This window comes from Pinus tabuliformis, chromosome 4_1, assembly GCF_031772625.1.
Source record: "Pinus tabuliformis cultivar Carrire ecotype Pingquan chromosome 4_1, CPIR1, whole genome shotgun sequence".
NCBI lineage: Eukaryota > Viridiplantae > Streptophyta > Pinopsida > Pinales > Pinaceae > Pinus > Pinus tabuliformis.
Genome location: NC_142303.1, coordinates 300,482,632 through 300,492,295, shown reverse-complemented (window position 1 = coordinate 300,492,295; position 9,664 = coordinate 300,482,632).

Genomic DNA, 9,664 nt, shown 5'->3' with positions numbered 1-9,664 from the left:
CAAATGCAACATGTTTCACCAGTATCTGGGATGTCTCAAATATTAGTTACCCTACATCTCCAGGCTGCCTTACAAACTCCACTGCTTGGTTAGTCCACACATCAAATGAAAGTACAACAACCTGTACATGGCATGGCACAAGCACAAACCAATCAACCTAGTGTAGGGATGTTGCAAAATCCCTATGGGAAACCATACCAAGGTATCTTGCAAGCGTCTGTTGGTAAAAGTCCTATGCAACAGATGTCTTATCAAGGTCAGCAATTCAAACATAACCGTTCCAATATTATCAAGTTCATACTTATCTTAGACAACCTGGTTATCAAAATCCTCCATACCCAGGAATGCAAATACCTGTGGCCCAACCTATTCCGTCATACCCAGGGTATCCTCCACCATAGGTTAACCTTCCTCCTCAAGGTCAACCTTCCCAGGAAGACTTTAATAGGAAGTTGTCATTTGTTGCAACTCTTGAGCTTCCAAATTTAACCCAGCTTACAAATGATCCCATTTGTCACTCTCCTTGGTGGTCGGTCATTCCTACGAAGTTACTGAGTGACATTCCCAAATTCAATGGAAATCTTGGAGAATATTTGTCTACTCATGTTATGACATATCATTTATGGTGTTCATTAAACTCCTTAAATGATGATTCTATCCGTTTACAACTTTTCCAGAGAACTCTCACTAGTATGGCAGCTAAGTGGTATATCGAATTGCCACGAGCTTCTTTCAACAACTTTAGTGCCTTAGAAAATACATTTCTAACTCACTTTAAATTTCCTATTCATGAAAAAACCAAAACCAAAATTGATCTCCTTCAAATAATCTGACTCCACCCATATATCAGATCATATTCATGAGTGGAGATGTCGGTGTCGATTGGTTAAAACTTACGTTTCCGATCAGTTATTGGCTGAATGGTTCACCAAATACTTATTAGCACCAATAACTTAAGATGTTTCACAAGGTGAAGTCGTTACTGAATAGAAAGTAAGTTCTTATGCCTAATATCTTGATCTCGTTTATAAGTAATTTGACACGCTTTACAATAAAATACCCAATGCTACGAGACATCAACACACTATTTCACCACCTCCTACTAAAGAATCGCATGTTGCTAATGGCGTGATTGGTTCTACTAGCCAACAGACAATGAGTAAATTATTTGGTTCATCTCCTACTGCGATTACTCAAAACCCCTCCTCTGCTACTACCGCGACTACTTCCGATATTAATGTCATCTAATATATGAAAGGAATCACAACAAATCAGAAGTAAAAATAAAGGAAAAGGAAAGAATAAGAAAGATAATTCTTCACAGGATAATCAAATAACCAGTCTCCTAAAGATGAACGGAAACCTCGTTATCCTTGCTTAATCTGTAATGATGAACATTTTACCCAGGGATATCTACATTAGGTGGAACTTAGTCAATTCCTCAAGTCATCATCTACCGCACCTGCTGTGTTAAAAGATCCCTTCCCTAATCAAGAGACGAACATGGTTGCAGAGGATCCAACTTCCTCTTCCTTGGTCATGATGCTATCTTCCACCAAATCGAAAAATGAAATCATGGTGGCTACCAGAAATAAAGACTACGGTAAACTGAATCCCTCAGCTAGGAAGGTTATTAATCAATCTGCAAGTTCTACCTCATCTCCTTAGGATCCTTCTCCTAATGTGGTTATGACTGAATTAACTATTAAACCTCCCAAAGGTGTTATTCACAAATCAACATTCAATCCTCATGTGAGAGTTGCACAAAATTATAATATAGTGGAAGACCTAGCTCAAGCCCCTTCTGCTATGTTAACTCTCAAGGTTTTGCAAAATTTTCCAAGCCAAAAGAGATATTTACTTATCAAAATTGGAGGCATTGATCCTTTGGATTCGAATCTTGAACATGACACTCTTCCACTTCATCTCTGTGGTTGTTGGGTTGAGAAATCTTCTTACCTCTTTGGTTGATCATACCATGTTAAAAATCCTTCGCATTAAGTTTTGAGCTGTCAATGTTGCCAACTCTAATAAGTGTCACTGATATGTTCAAGAGAAATCCTTCAATTGACATCTTCTATAGTACCTTTAAGCCTTCATTCATGTCTGTCGTTCCTTAACCAATTTCACATCATTATTCCATATACAATCTTGATACCCATTTCGTATTGTTGATGGGGATACATCAAGGCACTCTTGTGATGGGTTGCTTCCTGTCGACATCACCTCATTATCTAGGAAGTTGACTTAGAAACTCCCTTTGGTACCTTGGAGATTTCATACATCAATGGAACATTTCCTCGCTTCCAACGACAAGTCTTCATCATTGGCCTTTGATGAGAATATTCTGCGTGGTGTTCGATTTCAACTCATTCATTCACACCACATAGATTTTACTATAGTACCTTGAGAGCCATTAATATCATCGGTGGTTTCTCTCATGCCTGTTAACGACTTACATCATTAGCTTGTAATTAGAAGGTTTCTACCATGTTTGAATCCAACTCATTCATTCGCAACATTAGAATCACACATCAAGCGATTGAGTGAACAAGATAGAAGACCCTAGATCTAGTTTCATCCATATGGGTTGCATCTAAGGATTCATACAAAATCAAAAAGTTTGATGGCTATGATCATACAAAATATTATCCGAGCATGGGTCCATACTTTGTCATCAGTAGATGATTTTTTTTTTTATCATTGTACATGTAATATGGCTTATATATTGAGTATGGGTATGCTTCCCTTAGAAGTGATATCATGATGAAAAATGTATTGTAGTAGATGATGATCTCGACTAATTGTTCTTGATCTGAACTTTTCACAAAGTAAAGAACTTTAGTCCTCAGCCACTGCTTCTGACTTTGTACTTTAGGGGGGAATTTTTTACAGGCCATTTTGTCACATTTATTCAATAGGCTTGCAAATTGGATCAATAAACATCCTGGAAACTTTGTCATAATCCCTTCACAAAGCCCCAAGAATCACTTCTCCAAAAAGTCTAATTTTCTGCGATAATTATCTCAAAAACATTGTTTTTAGCCCAAGTGCTCCTTGCATACTTGGCCACCTGTGCTCAATACAAGTTGCATACTTACGAACTAGCAATGATTAGCACATGTTACTCCCTTCTACAAGTGTGTTGATTCTAGAAATTCAAGAAAAATAAAAATATCTCTAAAGCTTCCTCTTCGAGGAGCTTCCAAGGTAGTTTTAACTATTTACTACATATAGAGATATTGAATTCCTATATGATCCTATCTTGGATACCTTATCTATTATCCATTGAGCTCATCCTCCCATCATATGTGGATCTCAAGCCCCGAATGGTAAATCCTAAACTACCATACTCATCCTATAAATTTACTACCTCCATGTCCTTCATTGTTTTGGTGGCTTCTCTGACATCCCATGCTAGTTTCCTTGACATCCCATGCTTTTGTTGTAGTCTCTTCATCCTGTGAATAAAATCATGCCTTCCTCTCTATCTCTTCCCACTGCTTTCTTTCTTCTTCTTCTTCTTCTTTTCTTCCTTCCAACATTCCTAAAAGAAACAGTGGACTGCACCTCAAGCACGCAAGGAGCACTAACAATGATTAGCACATGCTACTCCCTTCTACAGGTGTGCTGATTCTATAAATTCAAGAAAAATAAAAATATCTCTGAAGCTTCCTCTTCGAGGATCTTCCAAGGTAGTTTTAACTATTTACCACATATAGAGATATTGAATTCCTATATGATCCTATCTTGGATACCTTATCTATTATCCATTGAGCTCATCCTCCCATCATATGTGGATCTCAAGCCCTGAATGGTAAATCCTAAACTACCATACTCATCCTATAAATTTACTACCTCCCATAAGGTTTGGGTAGGCTTTTGGAGATTTATAGTGCCCTCATGTTGCTGCTTTGAGCCTAAAGGAGTCACCATATTCATGAATTAGGGTTGATGTTGAGGTATGCTTTGTGACAAGAAAGGACAAGTCAACTTGGGGAGACATCTACAAAGTCAGACTTCTATTTATGGTTGTAACTCTCTCCTATATTTGTTAATACAAAGAGCATCTTGTTTTCCTATATTTTTGTGTTATAGTTGCACTCATGTATTTCAGTGCCATGCTGACTCATTGAATATAGATTTTAGATTATGCTACATGGATTATGGTTCCTTTTCTTGTTTTAGTTGCATGTGTAGGTTCTAATTATAGTACTTGGAGCTAGAGTTGGAGCTTACAAGAAACGAGGAAAGGAAGGCTTGCTACATATTCCAAGTAGGCTTCTTTCCCATTTTCTAATTTCTCCGAGGGAAACTCAAACCTTTTTGTCTTTTGTTTTTCTAGATTAGACCACTAGATCTAGGGAATTCACCTTTGTCTGCAATAGTGAAGATTTTTTATAACAAGGAGAATGGTAAGAGACAAAAGAGTCACTAATAGTAGTAGTTGATTGAGGGCTCAGGGATGACCAAATATAAAGATATTCTTTGTAACTAAGCCTATTGTTAGGTGGAGATTCATCCCCAAATTTTTTTTGCAGACAAAGAGATTCAAATACTACCATGACTCCGAAATCACTAGTAAGATTTATCGTCGTTTGACAGGTAAGTTTTCTCTGATCATGTTTCCGTAAATCCTATTTTGTGTCGATAATTAGTAGCAATGATTTATGTAATTAGTTTGTATATTTTAATTTAGGGTTGTTTACACGGGGGAGTTTGGTACCTCACTGATTTCACTCTTAATTCAATATTATAATGAAGTATACTATTATATTACATCAATAAGATGCACGACTTCACTGCTATATAACATAATAGAGATTGCATGTAAGAGATGAGTATAAAGGTAGAGATATTTCTCAATTAGGGCATTTTTAATTTGAGGGGCATCATGAGAGGACTCACGATATCAATTGATAGGGGGAGAGAGAATGGTTTGAAGATTTTGGGTTCAACCTAAAAGAAGGAAGGTCCCTCTATTGGTGGTTGATTTTGGTCTGAAACAAGTATTTTCCTGATTTCCTCCCTGCCATATCCATTTATTAACCAGAAACAAGCCTTAAGGACTCTATTACAGATCTCTCTTAAATCAAATACTTGAGTTAACGAATTAGGAAGATCTCTTTCTTTCCTAGTTAGCCAAAGTCATTATTTGGAGTTCGTGACTGGATTGTTGCTCCCATTCAAAGGTGTGTTTGAAAACCCTCATATTTTTCTCATATAGTTGTAGTTTTCTTTTTTAGGCTACAAATATCTTAACATAGGGTTTGCCTTTGCATAATTTTGTTGTATTTGAGACTTTATCATGGCTCACAAGAATGAAAGTAAGTCCCTAAATAAATCCATTATGATATGGTTGAAAATGAAATGTTTTGCAAATACTGTAAGAAACACATTGTAACAGCCTTGGTTAAAAATCCATGTAAAAGAATATATAAGACCATGGTCATGTGACACATATTCCAAGCTAAATGTTGGGAAAAACATCGTAGTGGGTGTTCATTTGGTTTATTAAGGCTTTGGAAAGGCAAAATGACATTTTTAGCACATTTATTTATGAAAATAATGGAAATTAGGAGAAAAGGAAGGTGAAAGGTCATAGGTTTCATGTGAGGAGGGAAATAATGGAAATTGAGGAAACTAGAGGCTCATTGATAAAAAGGCTTCTAAGGATCAGTTGGCAAGCTTTTTCTTGAAATTGGATCAAGAAAGGCAAAGGAGGCAAAGAAGAAGCAAAGATCAAGCAAGGAAGAGCAGGATCAAGCAACTTCAGCAGGAATACTTGTAGGTAACATATTGCATGTGTGATTTCCTAGCTAGTTTTGACATGCATGACTTTGCATGTTGGTGTATGGTTCTCTTTTTGTCGATGGCATGGTTTTTTCGGGTTATGACAATGGTTTTCAGCCTTGCCTTGCCTTTTTCTGGATAGCCATGGTGTGATGGGATTGTTTTCTCGGTTTTGAGCTTTGGAATTGCTAGATGGTTTCGAAATCTGGGGTGGAGGTGGTCTCAAGAAAATCCCAAAGGCCTAGGAATCCCTTGACTGGTTTTGGTGGGATACACGGTAAAGCCTGAGGGTGGAGTCTCGGTTTAGGGCCTAGTGATTTGGTGTGGATTGCGGTAAATCTTGAGAGACTAGCGTCTTGATTTAGAACCTAGTGATCCAGTGTCTGTTGCGGTAAAGACTGAGAGATAAGGAGATAGAAAATTCCTCAAGGATAGTGATTGAGTCCAAATGCATTCCTAGATCAGTTTGGTTTTGTGATCTCTGTGCCGGTTTTGGTGAGATCACAGTTTGGTGAGAGTGGAGGTGGTTTAACCTTTGGATCCCTTGGCTGTTTATGGATTGGTTTATCCTTGAGATCCCACATTCATGTTTGGAATATGGAACGGGGGTGAATGGCTAAAAGAAAGAGTTGGTTCAGCCATGTCTATGATCAGGTGGTACGTGGAAGTCCCAAACCTAGTCAGATTTGCCTATGTTTAATAAAAGCTAAGTTCTCTTGCTTTTATACTTGTTAATATGTGGCTTTAATGGTTGTTATCTCATTTTTATTTTCATGGTTAATGATGGTTATAAGAATGGTTATATGACTAGTTATTGTCATGGTTATTTCATGTATTTACTTTTAACTGAAAAAATAATGGATGCAAGACCTAATTGATGCCCAAATAGTTAAGGGAAGAGGGTGGTGATCCTTCTTTTCAAGTCTCATATGAGTTATCAATCATTTATTGTCTCTCTTATATTCATTTCAAGTAGATTGCATTGATGCCAAGTGTTTGATAAAATGTCATCCCCGGTTGGGGATGGTCAAGCCTAGTCCATGAGTCAGTTTTGATATGTAAGACTTGATCTTATGTAAATCATGGATTTTGAAAGTGTCAATGAGTTATGGGTAGTGACCTAGGCTCTGGGCCTGAAAAAGTGGCTCAAATCTCAGGGACGTTGGCATAACACTGAGCAAAAATTCCCTAGATGTTGGCATACCATGTTGTGGGATCATCTAAATACTTCTAGATGCATGCATGCCCATATCATGGGAGTGTTTGGGGGTTAATTGGTCTAAACATTCAGTGGGACCAAGGGCTTGGTTATGCTAGGTCCCTATAATATTAGTGATCCCCCCATTACTATTGTCGTTGTATCCCTTATTATTATTATTGTGCCCCTATTGTCCCCATATTGTTATTATTGTGCCCCATAGAATCCCTCTATTGTTATTTTTGTGCCTTTATATTATTATCGTTAGGTCAGCTTGGTTATATTGTGACCTCGTAGACTCCTATATATAGAAAGGAGGTTTTGTCATTTGAATCATCGAAGAATTGTTCATTTGTGTAATGTAAAGGAGGTTGCCCCCTCAAAAAGGCTTATTCCTAAGGCGTTGATCTATCTTTTCTATCTTTTTGTGAGCTGGTTTCATAACATTTGGTTTCAGAGCTTTGGATTCTAGGGTTTCGCTGTTCCAAACAGGTCATCGTGGCATTTTCACTATAACTTTTTTTCTACGACATTTCTGAAGCTAAAAAAAATCCATTTGAGAAGAAAGCTTGCTGAAGCTCGAGTTTGAATTTCAGATCTTGTCTCACTTTATTTTTGGAGATATCATCTGAGGAAGTTAGGGTTTTTGCAAGATCCATAATTTCATCTAAAATAGGTCATCATGGAAGTTTCGCTATAACTTGTTCTCTATGAAGTTTCAGAAGCTGAAAAAAAACCCATTTGAGAAGAAAGCGGTCTAAACCTTGGGTCCAAATTTCAGATCTTGTCTCGCTATATTTTTAGAGATATAATATGAGACATTTAGGGTTTCTGCAGGCTCCCAAATTACATCCTAAACAGGTGATCTTGGGAAAATCGTCATAACTTTCTCTCTAAGCATCAAATTGAAATTTTGTAAGAAGTTTCAGAACGAGGATGGACTGCAGTTTTGTTTGTATCAGTTCTAGGTCCTAAGGTTGAAAAAGTGATACGTGTCACGTCGTACAAGTTCGCTCTACTGAAGTAGTTTATAATCAGGTCACCGTGGGAGATTTGGCATAACTCTTCCTTGGAGAATCCAATTTCGATCAGACTGGTGGCATTGGAAAGAGGACGCTAAGATGGATGATTTAAAGAAAGGAATGGAAGATTTGCAGACAAATTTGGATACAGATTTGACAAAGTTTCTACAAGGAATTCTTAGTAATGGAGAAAGGGTAGTAAAGGAAACTCAGGATGAGAACAAAATAAATGTTAATCATGATTTCATAGACTTTAATGTTGGATCGAAGAACCACCATGTTCCAAAGATCGATATGAGGAAGTTTGATGGCAAGGATCCCGGAACATGGATACTACAGATGGAGCAATTTTTCGATCTCCATAATGTGCAAAACACACAAAAGGTACACATTGCAACTTTATATTTGGAACCAAATCAGTTTGTATGGTATCGATGACTTTGCTCTCGTAAACAAATTGTCACTTGGGCTATTTTTAAGGATGAGATGATAGAAAATTATGAGGATACAAAAAGAAACACCTTTTTTAGCCAATTGATAAATCTCAAACAAAAGGGTTCAATGATGGAGCACATTGAGGAATTCCAAAAATTGAATATAAGGGTAAAAGATATTCTAGAGGAGCATAGGGTTGATGTGTTCATAGGGACTTTAAAAGATAACATCCAACATGAGGTTCGCCTTTGGGAACTAGATTCATTGGAGAAGGCATTCAGGTTGGCAAGAAAAATGGAAAGCAAAATTATGGCAACAAGGAAGCCTACCTCACAATCATAAAGATGGAAGTGTTACTTCCCCTAGCCATCCACAACCTACAAGGTTGAAACCACAACAATTGGAAGAAAAAAGAGAAAACGAGCTTTGTTATAGTTGTGATAGCAAATACACTAAAGGTCATAAGTGTGTTGAGAAGAAATTACTTTACATAGATTATGAAAAGGAGGAAGAAAAGGAACAAGAAACCTCAAAAGAAGAGGATATACACCAGGAACAAACCCTAGAAAAAGAAGAAATGAATCCAACCATATATTGTAATGCATTGGCTGGAATTACCACTCCTCAAACTATCAAGATAGAAGGGAATATCAAGAAGAAAAAGGTAATAGTGCTGATTGATTCGGGAAGTACCCGTAATTTTATTCATTGTAAGATAGACAAGGAATTAAATTGCTTCCTATATCCAGCACCAGAGTGTCAAGTGATGGTTGCAAGTGGAGGAACCATAAATTGCTCAAGAAAGTGCCATAATATAAAGTTGTCCATGGGAGAATATGTATTGAATAGCCCAATGCTTTCCATTCCAATGGGTGGTGTTGATGTTGTACTAGGAGTCCAATGGCTACAACTCTTGGGTACAATGGCTTTTAATTTTCAAGAACTTTTCATGAAATTCTCTTCAGAAGGAAAGGAAGTTGGATTAAGGGGTATCGCAGGGAAACCATGAAAGATAATCAGCTCTAACAGAATGACAAAGCTTCTAAAGAAAGAACAACGAGGCATAATTGCACAATTATGTTCACTCGAGGTTCCCACATCGAAATCATCCCTTTCTCCAGATCTCCAAAAAGTCTTGGACAATCATTCCAAGGTATTTGAGACTCCCAAGGGCCTCCCACCTATTCGTGATCATGATCATGCTATCAATTTAATT